The 19,050-nt window shown below is 44.6% G+C and overlaps 1 protein-coding gene across 3 annotated transcripts in view; it reads right to left on the bottom strand.

The window, feature by feature from the left end:
* GRM7 (glutamate metabotropic receptor 7) overlaps window positions 1-19,050 on the bottom strand; it is a 219,705-nt gene that overhangs the window by 124,986 nt on the left and 75,669 nt on the right. The gene's annotated exons all lie outside the window — the stretch shown is intronic.

The raw sequence follows: 19,050 nt of genomic DNA, 5'->3' as shown, positions 1-19,050 counted from the left end.
AAAAAAAAAAAAATCCCGACTGCTGTAGCTTCCTGGCTCCAAGGTAGCTTGGTGAATTATTAGTGTTGAGTCACATTTAATTTGGGTTCTTCAAAGGTGGAAGGGTTAAAGAAATCAATGGCACTGACCATACCTTCCATATCCCACAGAATTGCCTTTGGGCTTCTGCCCGTCAACCGGAACGTGAGCCAAAGTGAAACGATAGCCCTCCTGCTAACAGACAGAAATGAATTAAAAGTGTTTTGTTTTCCAGTATGGTTAAAACTTACTCTGTGTTAAATGCTTCGGAACTCCTACCAGTTCTGGGAGCAGCATTAATCCCGTCTCTACATCCACCCCAAATATCTGATTTATGCAGTCACCAGGACCTGAGATTCCACAAATGCCCAAATCCATACAAAGGACTCCTGTAGGACAATGCAGCCCATTTTTTCCTGTTTCAGGAACAGATTATGCAGACCAAGCACAGTGGCAGCAGAGCATTCAAGCACTCACCAGACTCACAAGAAGATATGCTGAAAAATTGAACAATTTTGAACAATTTCTTTAATGTTTCAATCATGTTCTTAGTTATTTTATCTTTAAGTCACCCATTTTCTCAGATGTTAGCATATCTTATATGGCAGAGCAGCTACCGCATCTTTCCCAGATGAAACCCAAGGCCCCCTCCGTTGTCCCCCCCAGCCCCTATGACTGCATATCCACCCCCATCAGAGGAGATGGGGTACCAGGACCTCTCGGCCACATCCCCATTTCTCAATTGGTTTCAGAAAAGGCAGATTGTTTGCCAAAGGCCCAACTGCTCAGGCAAAATGAGAGATAATCTAAGAGAAATCACTGCGAATTTCCTGCAAGTTACTGGCATTATAGCAGTTACCTATTTTTATACTACTTTAAAGCATCTATTTGTTTCAGGTGAACAGCAGTTGGTATTTTTACTGCCGTTATTTAGTAGGTGAGGTAAGGAAAGTACAGTGCTGGTGCTGAGGGAATTGTTTCTGGATTAAACACAGCGTCAGTACCTATGATATTCTTATTCAAGGCTCCTTTATTTTCCATTGATTTTTCTCCAGCAATGTCACTTGTGATAACAGATCCAGATCCTAGTTGACCTACATAATAATATGCCTGGTACAGAAAGCACCACAGCTTTTCACTATTTCTGTGGAACATCGAGGTAAGTGTACATGGTCTGCTGGGTTATCATGCTGCTCAGTAGCTAGAAACATCGAATTCGAACAGATGTTCCAAGTTTATCCAATTTGTAAACCAAATTCAGGATCCAATTTTTAATTTTTTTTCAGAAGTACGCAACAATTAAATAGGTTTATTATTTTGTACTGAGGCATAAATCTTCCTCTTCTACACTAATGTGACAATAGAGAGCTTCAATCGAGGGACAGCCATCTCTGACCTAAGGGAAGGAACAGACAGAAGCTCTCCTTCAGCCCCTGTCCACGTTGATCAGTTTATAGCAAGAAGCAAACACAGTGAGATAGGAAGAGACAAGCATCAAAATGATTCCAAGCTTTTTTCTATTACTGAGTTACTTTCTAACTGCCACAAATTAATCCTTCAAAATGACAGACCTGTTGTTCTCTCTTCTTGCTGCCTCACTCCTGCTTTGCCTAAAATTTAATGGCAGCCTCACCTGCCCGCTGTTTCCAAAGCAGCACAGAGCAATTGCTTTCACATCCACACTCCAACCAACTTCAGTAATAAAGTAACTCCAGTTAATTTAGTTGATACATATATGATTACAAAAACCATCCTGTACAAAAGGCACACGAACAGTTCAGCTGGTAACACTCAGAGCATGCTATCTGCACAGCAGTTATTTTCACAGCTGCACTTTGCACCACTATTCCTGCAGATCCCCATCACTACAGCACGCACCACAGGGAGGTCAGCCCCATCCCTGAGCTCTGGCTGAGCAGATCCCTTTTGCTCCCTGGGCGTTAAGGCAGAAGAAAGATTAGAATGGCTCTGTAAGTAGAGCCATGGGCTAGCAAACACGAGGTCTGAGTGACAAGCCTGGAGCTGAGTCCTGGCTTCCAGCGCTCTATCCAACTTATTGATATTCAGCTCGTGATTCAATGGACAACATTTCGTAAGTTCAAAACCATGTGTGTCGATAGACATTAAGGAGGTTTTACTCAAAATAACCAAAAAAAACAAAACCACACTAAAAACTGGCCATGCCACTAAAAACTAGAGAAGTACGATGCAACAGGAAAACGAGTCTTGAAAACTAAATTACCATAGAGCTTACAGAATCAATGCTAGGCTTATATTCGGTTTTGTTACAGTCTATGAAGGCTCTGACCCTCACTGCGGTGCAGGCAAAGAGCCCCAGCCCATGGCAGAGCTGGAGCTGACCGCTGCTGGGGAATGGCAGAGCCAAGGGATGAACCCACTGGGAAACAAACAAGCCAGAAAGGACACATTTGCCAAAGTAATGTTTGTACCTATTAGAATGCAGAAACTTTAATCCATCTCTGTTCATCTCAGCCTCCTCACTTTGGCACGTTCTGTCCTTCCTTGTCAGGCTTACAGGGTATTCGCTGTCAGTAATCTTGTTTACTTTAATAAAGAAGTCAGTAATGAAAACAAAATCCCGTGAATCAAATGTTGACTCAAAACTGAAGAGAAATTCCCACGGGCAAATCTTTTCAGTACTCTGTCAGCATAACTAATTCAATTAACACCAGTCAGAGAAAGATTATACAAAGCTACAAAGCTGTATGTATATAAATATATGTATACAATAAGAAAGTCTACAAGTGAAGGAACATTCTTTGTTCCAAGTAAGAGCTGCATTGTACTTTGCACTGTAACTGCTGGTACAAAATTCTGACTGCTACATCCCTAACACACCAAATATTCACGGAGAGCAGAGCACTGATTGATTCATCCTCAGGTACAGGCATTGCTTTATGGAGAGCAGTGTTAACGATAAGGCCCAGGAGGGCAGAAATGTTAACCCGGTTAGCAGGTCCATCAGAGTTAATAGCACTATTTGGTGCTTAAATACTTTATGAGTTTAGGTTAATGAGTTCAGTGTCTCTCAGGACCAATCCCTACATCTCCCTGCACTGTTATTTTTATTGCCCATTTGACTCTAGGAAGCATTTACAAATTTTCAGACCTGCTCGATGCTGAAGTTTTAGAACCCTCCGTTTTCATGACTTCTTTTTCCCCAATCAAATCGTTATTGGAAGTTGTCTGCATCACCAACCATGCACATGCACAGAACACAGCATGAGATGGAATCACAGCTCTGATTTAATAAAGAGCACAACGAAGCCCCATCCTTCACTCTTTCCCCCAGCAGTAAATCAGCCTCTTCATAAAGTACATGAAAGAAAGCCACTAGAAAATCAAGGATGTGGGAAGAAGCTTGTCTGGGGGCTCACCCATGCAAGGAGAGAACCGAGATCTGCTCTTGACAGCCTTCTCACAAAGCAGCCTATCTAGGCAGTCAGAAAGCTCTTTTTACAAGAAAACATCTTCTTGGGTTATTTTTTTTCTTGGAGTTGAGAAATGGAACTTTAAAAACCCACCTAACCAAGCAAACAATGAGAACCTTCGTCACTTGTATATGAAGTAACACCTGAAAATGGGAATTAAAATGGAATGAATGTGAATTCCTGCGTTGGACAGTCCGGGCAATCTGGCTGCTTTTATTTCAGAACAAACACATCACGGCAATCTGTGCATTGGAGACTGCATGACTTCACCTCGTGGGATGGGTCGAAGAATAAAGAAAGTTTTCAGAACGAATCTCGTATTTTCTTTCCTGTTAAAAGCACTGAATTTTCCTGCCTTGGGTCTTCCCTTCAGGCTAATTTAACACTCAAGATCAGCCAGAGCAAATCAAAACTTCATCAGCATGCACTGAGGTATGACAAAGTTCCATATTCGTATCATTTTTGCTTGAAAAATGAGTTTAAAGTAAAAATTATGTACTTCTTATAAATGTCTGAATCAAGGCCAACTAAAACTTAAAATAAAATGCAAGATAAACAGACATATGGGAAGCTCTGAGAGGAAGGCAGGAGGAGGATCAGCGCAGATTAGAAAGCTGTGATTTTGCATGGGCCGCTGTAGGTGACTGCATCTGGTGCCCAGGTCCCAGTACACAGCTTTACTGCTCCACCACAGCTTCCAGGAGGACCTCAAGGCTGTTAACTGAGAATATTTGGAAGCCTAAATGCGAAGTAAACCTGCATCACTCTGACTTTGCCCTTGGGGAAGCTGAAATAGCGTGGTGAAAAATTTCACTGACCTCTTTTGACCTTGGCTGGCTTTGGAATATTCCACTGAAAAACTTGGCCAAAGCTCTGAATTTCATCTGCACCAGAGCTACAGATTCGACATCCAGCTTTCCCCAGCACCGCATACCGAACCAAACGCTATCGTTGCTGGATTGGAACAAGCCCAAGGATGCTCTGGACAACACGCAGCACGGAATTTTAAAAACAATGAAGCAGAGGCTGGGGAAATTGCCTTTTTAAAATGGTTTTAATCATTATTTTAAGAATAAGGGCATCATGTACTCTAAGAAGCCTGCCCAGCAGCAGGCTGAACCAACCGGGGGTCTGCACACGCACAAGGGCAGTGTAATATGTTGTGTGCAATATGTTCTGAGTGCTCCTGCACATCCTAACACTGCAGCTCTCTCCTAAAGGCTCCGCATGTCCTCCAGATTGGTGACAACTCTGCATCCCTGACAAAGGGACCAAACCCTCCTCGTACCCACCTCCACATGCAAGGCACAAAGCCCGGGCAACCGACTGTGAACAGGAGAGATTTAAGGAACACGGAGGAGGAGCATCCAAGTGCACTATGTAAGTATAGGTAGAGTGAAAAAGAGAGATACACAGCAATGTATACACACACATTTTGAGGGAACAGGGAAAGCAGAAGACGAGAAGTCACTGCATGTCACACACAGACTGTCTCTGTTATTTTTAACCACAGCTTGTGGAAGAATGCTGCCGCTCTGAGCTTCTTGTTTATGTCTGTCTTCAGTGAGAGCAAAGGTGAATTTCTAGAGGTTTTTATATTCACATCCTTGAAAGAATAATGAATACATAAATCTGCAGAGGGGAACAGCAATCTGTACAGACAAAACCTGAGTGTTAGAGTGCCTTATGGAACAGCCAGCCGTAAAAGATTTCCGATTCCTTGAGATGAATATTGCATCCTCCACCACTGCACAGCTTACAGGATATTCAAGGCAAGCACAAGGGTAACTGCCCAGACTCGGGCAAGGATGCTATCTGTGGGAGTGGAAACCAGGTCTGGGTTTTATCTTTTTTTTTTTTTTAAAATCACTGCTTCCTCCCACCAAGATGCAATCTTACGGTCACTCTGCCCTTCGTCTTTCCAATGTCTATTTGATTTGCTTCAGAGTAAATCATTTATGGTAGATTTAATTTCTTGGAACTGATAATGAGTGTAGCTAGATATGGATCCTTTCATTTAGAAGTCTTCCTTGCCATTTAATCAGGCTTCTCAGCTGCACCACTAGCTTGAAAGCAAAGCGGGATGGCTGCATTAGGGAATAAAGAATGCAGAAAATGGACAGAAGTTAAATTAATTATTTTATCAGAAACACTGGGCTGCCCTCTATAATCAGTCTAACTGCACTGCTCCCTCTCCCCAAACTTGTGCTGCTGCACAGAGGACTGCTCTGCTGCAAGCAGCCTGGGGGCTATCTGGTGGGCGAACACTTGCCTCCATCCTTCCCAACACGCTGTTCCACCCCGCAGCACAGGGCTCCTGTCTGTGTGCACAACACCAGGGCAGAAATACCACCGTTCACACTGATTTCCCCCTCCTAAGCTTAAGAAACCTTTTCTGAACAGCACACCGTGACACTCACAGATATGCAGTCGCCACCAGCGAGGGCAGCAGGAGCTGCAGGACGGATGGCTGCTGCTTGAGTGTTCAACTTCCCCTGCCTCAGCCTTGGGACTGACACCATGCTCACATGCCAAGTTAAAACCCATTATTTACCAAGAGCAATCAACTTCTACCTTCTTACCACCAGCACGCTATTCCCAGTGCTGTTAACCTTCTTGCAGTGACGGGGCTTTGTCACGGATACAGAAGGTTTGGATCAATGGTGATGGGAGAATTAGTTATAAGAAGAGAGTGACTACCTATAGGAACTCTAGAGAAATTCCAGATTTAGGAGCAAAAATCACAGGTCAGATTTCATTCTTATCCCCCTCCCCATTAATACATTTCCACATTTGACCATTTTGTTGCCCATCTATTTTCTTGTTTTATCTTTGTAGAATACGTGCCTCCTTGAATGTTTACACAAAAAATGATTTAACTGGTAAAAAGAATGTATCTACACAAAGAAGAGAAGTATAATCACGTCTTATTTAAATAATATGGAAATGAGAAATGTACATATCGTATCTGATGACTGAACTATTTGCCCTTAGAGGTATTTGATTTAGGACAGGAAGCTTAGAAACAAACTGACAGAATCAAATGGCTTATCTCACTGAAAGTATGTCATTTTTACAGAAGAGTTAATTTTTCAAGAAAAACATCAGCTGCCAAAGCAATGAGACATTTAAACTTGATAAGGATGTGTAAAGACTTGCAGGGAAAACTTTCGCCGTTCTCTGTAATAGGATTAGAAGCCTCCCAAATGGCTCCAAGAGCTGGAGCTTCACCCTGAACAAGAGAGAAATGCCCCCAGAGCAACTAGAAGAGAACCCCGGCTGAATTTCTGCATTTTGTCTCTTTTTTTTTTTTACAGGAAAATGTCATCAGTAAGATATTCCTTAACTTAAACATAGAAGCTTTAAGTTTTCCCAAGTCATGCTTAGTTTAGGAAAAAAAACAATTACATATATATTCATGCTCTTTATCTGCCAGTTCCCCTAGTGACATCCTGAGAAACCCACACAGTGCCTCTGTTCTTCCTCCATCTCTAAGGCAGTGACACCAGCACCCGCTCACATCACAGAGGAAGAGATACACAAGGCCACGAATGAGGTCACCTATATGTTTGTGTATCCACCGAGCCACAGAACCATTAAGGTTGGAAAAGACCTCCAGAATCCCCACGCCCAGCCCCAACCATCCCACCGTGCCCACTGCCCTCATCGCAGTGCCACCTCTCTGTTCTGAACACCTCCAGGGATGGTGACCCCACCTCGCCCTGGGCAGCCCACGCCAATGCCTCACAGAGCCTGTGTTGTACGAAGGCACATCGTGAATGCAGCTGCAACCACAGCACAGAAAATCTGCACTTTGCTCTTCCTTTCACATTTCCTATGCTTCCTGCAGATGCACTGGGGTTCCAGCTGCAACCAGGCAGCATGGCACCCAGCCTCTTTCCATGGAAGATGCTCCATTTGGCAACCTAGTTAGTTTTCCTCTTAAAGAAAAAGCAAAGCTAAAAATTTACATGTATGTAAGAGAGATGAAAACCTGAGATACGAAACTCTGAGACACTGTATAATAAGATATTACCTTTCTTGACTTGGTATCAGCTGCTGCAACTTGAAAATGGAAATGTATTATTTCACAGACCTGCACTATCCTCTACAGATAAAGTTATCTTTATTAAACTTTGAAGGTCATTAATGGAACTAAAAGTGGCCTTTCTCAAGTATGATATATGCTCTGGCAAGTGCAGAATTCCTTATGTGCTAGTATGCCAGTGACCACATCTACGACCCTTATTGCCAAACACTTTGTGATTTTCCTCTAATTAATGTAGCCTCGCAACCTTTCCAGCTCCAGCCACAGTGCCCAGCACTTTACAGTAAGTCACACTGATGTAACGACAGCACTACAGCACTGATCTTTGTTTGAAAAGCATCTCCCCGGTCCGTACATTGGATCAGGAAAATCAGAAGTTGAGGGGCTAGTTTTCTCACTTAGGCCAATTTCTCTCCCCAGATGACATTCTCCCAGGCTGTTCTAAGTACGGCTCTTAGTTAAAATAATGTGACTCCCTGTCTGATCATGTCATTGTCATATACTATTGCACGGAATATTTGGGATTTTGCACTTTTCTGATCTTGTCTCCAGATTTCTGGTTTCCCCTATCACTGTTATTTGCATATTTTGTGCTGTCAGTGAGTTTTGCTAGATTAATTCCCTAGTAATGCTCTTCTCTGAAATTCAGCACACAACAAATTCTGTACCGTGGCAAAGAGATGAGGTGCACCAGTTAAACTCGAAAAAGAAACTGGACACCATTTTTCTTCAGCTCTGAACAGACATAGGCACAAGTCTACAGGCTCCACCTATTCCACATCACTCTGATTTTACAGACAAGACTGACAGACGTCCCTCCGGCCCCACACAGCAGCATGCTCATGGGTGCCCATGCAGATGTTACTATGCTGCAGAGATGCTCTTAGAGATAAGGGATAGCATAATTAATTTATGTCTAAGTCTGCTTCTGGAGCAGGAGGAAGGAAAGCTGTAAATCTACGTAACTGTAGGCTTGTTCCTTAAAACTGAAAGCCAAAATTGGAGGCAAATCCCTCACAGAAGCTTTGTGCAGGAGCCCAGAGCAGCCCCACAGCCCTCATGCTGCACACTGCTGCCAGCACTGCCAGCCCTGGGCTGGGGAGCAGTTCTGGATGGATTTGCCATCCCAAGCAACATTCCATAGAGACTGGCTGGTTGAAAAAGAGAGGATAGAGCTCCTCTTTGATGGAGACCAATCCATGACACAGTTACTCGGATGAGCGAAGGACGTAGCTGCAAAATAAGCTTTCAATACCAAACATTTTAAACCACTTTTGCAATAGGACAGGGCAAGAAAAATCCTACATTCAAACCCAGCTGCTAATACACCTGTGCGCATTCATCTATGAAAGAGAAAAGCAGCTTAAGTACTAATGACACCCAAATTACATCTTCCCCATCTTTAATGTTTATGATTCCTAGCTTCTCTTAAGAAAAATATGTCACTAAAGCTTAATCAGTAGTATTCTGCTTTAAGAAAGGCCTTCTAAAACTGACAAGAACCACATAGGTTTTGCTTTGAAACCTACTAGAATTGGAGCAACGACGAAAAGAACATGTTTTCTTTTTTGTGCTAGGGAGGTCATTGAAATCTCACAGGAAAATCAAACAGCAAAACCGAGCGCGATCTCATCCTGCCTTGTTTGCCTGCAGTGCGGGTCTGAACCTTCAGAGCTGTCTGTGCCCAATGTGGGTGCATCCCCCCGCAGCTGTGGGGTGTAATGATGAGGGGGAGCTCTCTGAGAAGCCCCGACCCCAGTGATGGCCCCCAATAATAGAACATATTCCATCCCAAACCAGGAAGATGGTTACTCTGGAAAGCAGTCATTCCTTCACCGCACTTGTCTCACTCATCAATGTCCGTGTCCTTCAGCAGCAATCTCTGAAGCAGAACAGTGCCAGAGAGGGGTCTGGGCATAGTCCCAGGCTGCAGCAGTTGGGCAGCATCTCCCACTGCAAGGAACTGCATTGTTGGCCCTTTTATTTTTGTTTTTAGCTCTGGAGATTTGTTCCCTATTTTCCAGCAAAAAGGGAGGAAATGGCGCTGATGGAACAGAAGTATTGGTTCTCAAGCTCAAAGAACGGCTTTCTTGGACACTGGAGTTCCTGCAGCCCTTAATCTGGAGTCACACAGGGAGCACAAATGTGATGAGCAGAAGAAAAGAGAGACAGAGAAGGAATACGGAATGTCTTTGCAAAGAAGTGACTTTAATTTAAGTGAATTTAATTTTTGAAGTTGTTGGGAAGTAGAATTACAAGTTGCTGGGTTGACTGTACTACAGCCTCATCTCCTGTATTTGTTTTTGGAAAAGACTGAAAAAATTGCATCAAAGACATCTCGAGTAAAACAGCAATTTTTTGCCAGAGCCTCAAGAGGCAGAAGACTAATAAAATTTTGCAAAGCACTCCAAAGTGCTAATTGCTTTTTTACTGCATCTTACAGAGCGCTGGCATTATAGGGTATCTGAGTGTGAAGAACCTCAACAGGGGCTGTGCAGACTGGAGCTTCTGTAGAGATTTTTTCAAAGATGTTTATTTCAAGGAACAGCTTTGTGTATTACGTTCTTTGGCTGCGACTTTGTGATGCTGCTTCTCTGTCTTCCCTCCTGATGTTAATAAATAAAAGCTACTCGATTACAGCAATCGGAGGTTTGAGATGAGTGCTGGCTGTTAGGAACATTCACAGGAACACAAGAAATGGACGGGTTCAGGCAATCACTGAGGGGGAATGGGAACTCAGTAGGAAGTAGGAATATCCAAGTTGAAATTCATCCTGGCTCCAGGGGAACAAGGCATCGTTATCACCCAGTTTGAGCTGGCTAAATAAGACCAATTTTAATAAACCAACATCCAAAGAAAGCACACCTCATCCCAAGCTCCAAATAAACACTCTCCAGCAGTAAACCAGCAGGCTCAGCAGAGGGATGAGTTATTTATCAAAGTGAATGGTGTTACTCTCCGGGAGCATGACTCCTTCTGGGATTTAGTCTCTGATAAGACACGTCACTGGGCTGCTGCATTCAGCTCCAGAGCTCAGCTCTCAGGGCTGTCAATCTCCCACCACACATGAATGCTGAGGCCGCAGCGTGGAGACAACCGCTGAAGGCCGGATTGATTTCTGTGTGCACGGAGCAATTGCATCTCCAATCAATTTTAATGGAAGCCACGAATGCTCAGTGTTTTGGAGAAAATCAAGGCCCTCCAGTCCCTTCGTATAGATTCAGATGTCCAAACATAGGAATTCAAGTGGGACTTGTTTTTGACGTTGAAACATGAAAAGAGCAATCACAGGGAATAATAAAAGCACGCTCGGCAAAAGGCACATGCCACAGAGCAAAAGCCCTTCTTACCCAGAGTCCACACATTATCCAGCAATGATACACCAGCCATATAACCTTAATTAGCTAATAAAAGCTTTTAGACAATCTGTCTAGACTTTCTTTCGCCTGGATATAAAAATGGCTTTAAAAGAAAAATATAAACAGCAATGAAAAGTCAGCAAAAAGCTTTCAAATAAGCCTCCTGCTGTTCCACATCCTCATCCTGCACTCTTCTTAACGCACAGTCGTATCAGCAAAACCCTTCATTTTTGAAGCAGAAGAGCTGCTCTCTTTGGGATTCCCACACTACAAACACCCTGCCTGCCAGGGCAGTTGTCCACCTGCAGGTCTGCCCTATGAAGTCCCAACCAGCACAGCTCAGCACACGCCTGGAGGGAACCCAAGCATTAGAAATAACCATAACTCCAGCTAATGCCAAGTCTTAAGATCATGTCGTCTTTAAAATGCCCTTTTTACCAGTGTAGTTGTGCCACTGGTGCACTGGTTTAGGTAGAGGAGACACTGTTTTACAGTGGAGCTAGAATTTAAGCCACTGCAGAATAGCATGGCTCAGCCTCAGCCCTGTTCTGCAGAGCAGCACCGAGACATTGCAGAGGGAGAAGGGACATCTGAGGAGAAACATCAGGCTACAGGAGGACAAAGTACAGATAAAAGATAAATTGGGAGTCAATTAGAGGATTGATTAGACATATGGATTAGTGAAATTATGGGGAGACACTAAATGCATTCAGGGAATTAAATTATAACTTCTATTAAACTAAAGCAGGCTGAGATAGCCACCTGCAGACTTGTCCATCCAGATAAAATCTTCCATTGCCGGGCAGCCACCTGAAAGCACCGGGCTGCTGGCAGGGACATGCTGGCAGGCAGCAGAACACCCACACCTGATGGACTGCATAGAGCAGCTCTGACGTGGTCCATCCCCACAGCCTGAGAACAGAATCCCAGGGGTAACGGCCACAGATGGCTCCGAGGGGCAGCACGGCAGCTGAGCTGCTCCATCAGCTCAGCCAAACCCCACGTCAGCCCAGCCTCACTCCCTCTGGAGGGATTGGAGCCCCCAGGAGTTCAACAGCTTGTCTTGCAAGGGATTCCTGCTGAGCAGGCTGCAGAGACAGTGCAGAATGCCTTACTTCCCAGTCAAATCCTGGTTACAGAGTTGATCTGTGTCGTACCTGTGGCTCCTCCAGAGAAACAGCAACATAGCAGAGCATTCCCATCTTCCGTTGGTACGGAAATAGCTCACGTATGTGGAATAATACCCAGTGTTAGCATAAAATCTGATTCAAACTTCAAGCAACATCCACACGTTTGAGCTGCCTCTGCATTACTCAAAGTTTACTGTTTCATCACCAATGAAATACATAAAAAATCTTTTGTTGCTGTGAATGATGTGAGCAGCAAGTAGCCCAGGTACTCGAAACACCATGTTACTAAACAACTTTCCTGCAAACATGTAAAAAAAAAAGGATGAACTTAATTGATCGCAATTGACAAATTACCTGCTACAATTTTGCTAAGGTTTTTTTTTTTTTTCTTCTGCTTGATTTTTTTTTTTTTTCTGCACCAGGGGATGGCAGAAGGAAGGTTTGCTTGGCTCCAGGGCTGGGCCAGGCAATATTCCAGGCAATGGGGATCACAGCGATGCACAGAGCCATCCCCCAGAGGACAAAGGGCTCGGGGTGCCTGTCAGCCTCTGCTGTCCAAGGGGAAGGAACGGGGAGGGCGCATGATGGAAGATGCAGCTCAGCACTATTTATGTGCTGCTGCTCCCCCATGGCTATGAAAGCTGTTCCTTGCATTAGCAAGAAGTGAAAGGGACTGGCAAGTGTGGAAGGTGCAAGATGAGGTGATAGTTTGTATTTCCTCTTGAGATGCTGAATTTCCATGACAGAAACAGCAGTAACTTGCTGTGTTTGATTTTATCTCATCCCTCAGATGCAGAACTGCACCTTGAGATGGTCCAAAATGACGTTCCAACAAATTTATCCCACTTTGTAAAATGGACGCATCCCATGGGATGGGCTCAGCGTAATCATAACATTTCTATTTTCTGTGGGGAAAGTCAAATGAGAGCAGGGGACGCCTCAGCAGGAGGTGTTTGTGAAATGCACGTTATTCCTCCAGGAAAGCAGACAAGACACTTCACACTGAAGCAGGGCCGGGGTCACCCTGGGGGGCTGGGGGGTGGGCAGGAGGTGTGGGAGGGACAAAGCGCTTGGAGGCTTCAGGCAGCAGCCTGGCAGCACTGTCCTCTGGCAGAAAACGTGAGCTTCGGACAGAAATTCTACCTCAGAACCAAACTCAGCTCTGCTGCTGAAATCATTAATTTCTCGGTGAAATAAATACCTTTTTCTAGCCCACCCTCTATGGCAAGGCTTCCTTATTCATGGACTTTTTCCCTGCTGTGATTCAATCTTTCCAACCCCAGCTACTTCTATCAATTTTCATTTCACAGCTCTTCATCTCTCCTTCCATAACAGTCACACCTGCCTTGCTGTCTGCAGACTTCTCCCTTCCTCTTATTGCTCAATAAATCCAACTCCCCTCTGCCCCTACTACCAGTCCTTCCCAAAACAACATCAGCTTTTGAACTTCAGCAGGACTTTCCCCCCAAGCTTCTGGATATGCATTAAGATTTATTCTCCCTTCCCCTAATGTTTCCATCACTGTTCCCCCCCCACCCCTCCCAGACTTCTCTTCTTCCCAGCAGAAGATGGCTGCAGAATGAACACGAAGGCTCTCGCTCCTCTGTTCCTGCTCTGTACTGCTACCTTTACCAAGAGGAACGCTTTACCCATGAGATGTAGGAAACCTTTCAACAGACAAATGAAAAAAAGCAGCTGGATGGGGGTGAACAGCTTACTGAATCCACATCAAACCAAATCCTTCACTTGGGTACCGTGGGACACGCACGCTGCAAGGCACAGGAGCATCCCCTGGGGCTGTCTAACTTGACTGGTAAAAATAAAGGCTCAACAGCACATTGCTCTGCTTTGGAATAACAAAGACTTAACCGATCATTTATTTTCAACTGATCCACAAGATACATTTCACATAACCATGAAAGCAATGTTTTTTTAAATTTAGGGTAACATTTTTAAGGGATGCTGGCAGTTATTTCTTTAGTAACAAGACTTTGCTATTTCAATTTTATTCTGCTCCTTGAAAAGCAATCTCAGAACATTCAATAAATGCCATAAAAAGGCAGATATTATCATTAAAGTGACTTATGCCACAACTGTGACAACAGACTGTTGCAGCTTTCCAATAACACTTGAATTCTTTTCAGCCTGGAAAGCAGCCGTGTGAGATCACTCAGGAGGACAGCAGAAAAGTTTCTGCATGTATGAGCACGGAATGGGTCTCAAACTTCACATAAGCAGACCCTGAGGTAGTCATAGTGTCACATCTTTATCTTCTTGCTTCTCCCCGAACTCCACTGTATTGATTTCACATGAGTCTATTTGAGAAGGAAGAATTACTCAGACCCCCACTACTTTCAGCACAGAGTTACACCACTATTTGGGCTGCAGGATTTCTGGGCACCTAAACCACGTGCTCCTAATTCCCACCCTGAGCAAAATCCTAAGGACTTCATGCATTTATACCATGCGTTTACCTTCAAACGACGACAAAAGATAGGAGAAGACGCCTATCACATTTATACCAACGCATGGATTCTTTGTAAAATTCTAATTCTTTAATCTCACGCTTCTGTTCGGTGCCTGCATCTGCCATGAGACCCAGATGTTCCAAAAGGACAGCTCAGACCTCGTCACCCTATCCCAGCTCCGCCACATCCAGAGGGATTCTCCCCGTGAATACAGACACCTGCTCGGGCTCTAACCAACGCCAGTGGGAAGCCAGAAGCCAAGCAGTGTCCGAAGGACACGGCTGCCTGCTGCTCTCACTGAGGTCGCCTCTGGCAGCAGAGCACGGCCATGGCAGCAGCTTGGCGCTGTGCTTTGGATGATGCTCATTCCTTCCCACTGTCAGGACAATATTTGATCAACTGCAATCCAAGGCTCCAGTGCATCTTCTACTGGATCGGTTACGGTTTAAAAAGAATCCTTCTGTGAATTATTTCCCGCATTTCTGTTGGAATGAAGGTATGGAGCAAGTCTCCATTCATGGTTACACTGGCAGCCAAGGCACGTTCACCAACTTCTAAACCAAATGGAAATTTCTGTGCTTTGCACGAACCTGACAAGATTTCATTTGGGAGTGCTGAATATTCTACAAATACTACTATTATTGCTTTTGCATCTCTAAAAACAGCATCAGGAAGACCTTGGTAAAGGCACTGCTGTTGTCCCAGCACCAGAATGGAACATAAGCAACGCCTGTAGAACAGAACCTGCAACAGACTGCAGCACACAACACGACTTGGTACAACTTTAGAGATTTCCCAGCTGTCTGATTATGACAAAACAACTGCTACTTCATGAAGTGCAGGAAGGAAAGCAACAGTTTTCATATTGCATAGAACCACAGAGTAGTTGAGCCTGGAAGGGGTCTGAAGGACTGCCTGGTTCCAATCCTCGCATCCTGGGTGTGGGACACCCCCAGTAGAGCAGCTTGCCCAAAGCCCACATTTCACATCAGTGTTTGTGGCAGTGCATTTCTACTTACAGTACGTATCCTAAAAGCAGGCAGCAGTGCTTCAGTGGGTAAGAAAAGGAGAGATGTTTTATAAGTATCAAAATGCATGATAAAAGAAATCCTGAGTTTCTACGTGGCAATAGGAATCAGTGCTCTACTGGAGATGCTGGCAGAGCAGTTTCCCTTCCCTCAGAATACTGTCAGTGTGCACAGTTCCCTCCTAGCAATGATTTAACTCTCTCATGTTCTCCAGTGATGATCTGCGCTAACGGCATTCCCAAAGACAGCACAGAAGTTAAGCTCTACTAAAAAAAATATGGATTCAGGGTCATATTTTTATCCTGACCTACAGGAGCCCAGAGAAATGCTGTGTGAGACACTGAGAACGGTATGTCAACTTCCATACATTAATGCACAGATTTTAATGGCACTCCAAAAAATGATTCATCTGATGGAACGACGCATTACATCTATCAGGCGTGAGGGCAACGCATCTCATACAGCCACATACACGTGTGCACATGCATGTTTTCTGCTAGGAAACAGAAATCTGGAAAAACAAGATAAAAAGAAAGTCAAGGATAAGAAAGAAATGCCGGCCAACGTCACTGCTGGAAAAAACCTCATTACTGGGAGGAGGGTGCAGACCAGCAGGGTCCCCTCTCTGCCCAGGCAATGGATGGCTGTGGATGGCTCTTCCCCTTCTGAGCCAGCCCGGCCGCCCCTGTGCAAGCTGTCCCAGCCTTATGTAAAGGCTGCTGCATGGCAACGAGGGTCGGGGAAAAAAGAGGAGTTAAAGAAATGAATATTTCAAAAAACTCTTCAGCAAAAAATGAAGAATAAAAAGGAAAAGAAGATGAAGAGGCTGTTGCAAATGCTGCGCTTCCTACGTGAGAGCGGATTAAAGTTTATTCCACATTTTTGTTCTGTCAAGGTGGTGACGGCCTTTTAAGAGATACAGCACCACAACTAAAAGTTGTCGGGAAAAGCTTCAGTATACATGATAATCACATCAGCCCTCCGATATGAGGGCTTTAATCTCTTCTTTTGCATCTTTGGAACACAAAGCAAAACGACATGCTGCTCCAGAATCTGCTTTTTCCATCCCTTCCAAGTGGCTGAGAACAACACCTGGATGAACTCTTGGCTTGCAGAGCAACCATGGCTGCTGGCAGCCCTCTCTATGGGATACAGCAGCTCTGCTCTGTGCACAGCCCCAGCCAAGCCAGGAGCTGCCCCAGCAATGGGCAATGGGCACAGAGCTGAGGGAAGCAGAAGGGAGGAGCTGGGTCTGGGTGCCTGGCTAACACACACTGCTGCACAGCAAAGCTGCCAGGGCACTGATCTGAAGACAGGCGATTACACAGAATCACAGAATGGCCCAGGTTGGAAGGGACCTCAAGGATCATCAATCTCCAATCCCTTTGCCACAGGCAGGGCCACCAACCTTCCTAAGGAGGTTGGGGAGAGGAATTCAGGGAGAGGAAAAGATGGATAAATGCACACTGGATCTTTCATTTATCTGTTAGGAGGCAGTCAAGTGGTTTTTCGCTAACGACTTCAATATATATATATCTTACAGATAGCAATTAACCTTCTGGTACAGATTAATCTTTTAAAAAATCAAAGATGAATTAATCTTTGAAATTCGAGTATTCAGTAGTTTCATTAATAATCTGAAATTGTCCTTTAGATTTTCCGTAATTAGAGCATTCTCTAATTTATTAATCCCACAGACTGCAGAGCATGTTTCAAATCCTCATCCCCTGCCACAATGACATATTCAAACTCGCTTGAAGCACTCATAATAAAAGTCACTTTGTGAAGAATTATTAACTCAAAGGATCAAGTAAAGTCGTTATATACCAGAGCACATTTAAACACTGAGCATGGATAATGCTTTCTACTCATCCTTGCCATTCCTAAGATCTTGGCTGAATCAGAAACCAGTCTGGACGGAACGCTGAATTTAGGATAATTAGCTTGCTGTGGATTCCAGGCCAAAGACAGGAAGCGTGCTGGTACCTATGGACTAAATCCTTCTGTGCCAAACCACGCTGATTATGAGATACGAGGCAGCTGTCTGCAGGTGACAACAGCTGCCAACAGCCTGCACATCTCAGGCTTTGGCACGGGCTGCACAGCCCCTGGGCATTGCCCACGGCCACCAGAGGCAGAGCTCCATGGCAGCAGGTGGGGCTGGGGGGCTTTAAGGTCCTTTCCAACCCAACCGTGCTGTGGTTCTGTGATTCCACATTCCACAAGGCAGGACCTCCTGGCACTTTTCTGGGCTCTAGAGGACAGGAGCGTGCTGACAGAGGCTGAACCCTCTCAGAACCTCACCCAATCTTTATCTGCACGACGCAGAGCTGTGGCAGGCGCAGCCTGCATCACCCTGCACACAAAGCTGCTTTATGCAGGGCGTTCGTGTGGGTTTATGCTTTATTCTTTAAGAAGAAGTTGACTTACAAGTTGACTGCATTAGCAGCTCCAGTCATTAAGTTAATTCTGCCAAAGTCTATGAAGTGATAGAGTATTATTCAGCTAGAGTTTGTCCTTGACGTAGAGAACATATTTCTTGTAAGATTTTGCAACAGTGAATATTTGCAAATAAAGTAAATTTTAAATTATAATGAACGCTGGTATTTATCACTTCCCATGGTATTAAATCCCAAACCATTTTCTTTAATACTGCATAAATATGCATTCAAACGAACAGACAAATTCATGCAAATACAGCCTCACTGCATAGCACCAACAGAACACAACAGCTCTGACACCCCTCCAAAGCCCCTTCCCCTCAACCCCTGCAGCCCAGCAAGGTCAGCACTGGCTGCAGGACCCAGCACATGCAATGGCTGCTACAGAGCATCACTGTCCTGCCCAAGCCCCCTCGCCTCACACCAACAGCCCCTTCCCCACCTGCCCAGTGAGTCCTGTCATTCAAGACTGAATTCTGGCTCAGTTTATATCAGCTTTTTGCAACGGGATGGCAGGGCAGCTGCAGGGTGGGACACCTGCCACTTCCTGCAGGCAGTGCAACAGGGCTTGTTCTTACAGAGTGAGGACACATTTCGGATCCTCCCTGCCACACCAGGATACATCAGTGTCCGTTCCTGGAACTGGCTCTTATATAGCTCACCATGATGACATCTTCTGCCTATTTCTCCTTCCTAGCACAGAGATCTGCTTCAAATGTTTCAGTGTACAAATGTTAATGATTCAGCATTGCGTATCAGCTTGCTGTGGCTGTACAGTTTGATCCCCAGCAATACCATACAAAGCCCTCCTATGTTTTGTCATCTCTGGGGAAATTCAAGGCTATTTCACCTGAAGAGTAAGTTACCAAGACAAGGATGTGAGCACAAAGACACAGCAGCACCCCCCCAGGGCAGGTCTGCCCTGCGTTCTGAACCACAACCAGAAAGCCAACTGCAAAATTAGGTTTCCTGTCAACAAAATTGTGATGGTTCAAGCCTACACCACAAGCCTGAGCAGGCATAGCATAAGGCTATGTCCTCTTGGAATGTCTCCCACTCACAAGAGATGTTCTCCAGCACGCTGAAAAAAGTTTTATCATTTAAAA

Source organism: Meleagris gallopavo, chromosome 14, assembly GCF_000146605.3.
Source record: "Meleagris gallopavo isolate NT-WF06-2002-E0010 breed Aviagen turkey brand Nicholas breeding stock chromosome 14, Turkey_5.1, whole genome shotgun sequence".
NCBI lineage: Eukaryota > Metazoa > Chordata > Aves > Galliformes > Phasianidae > Meleagris > Meleagris gallopavo.
Note: the sequence above shows the minus strand (reverse complement) of the source record. Positions and strands in the feature narration are given on the sequence as shown.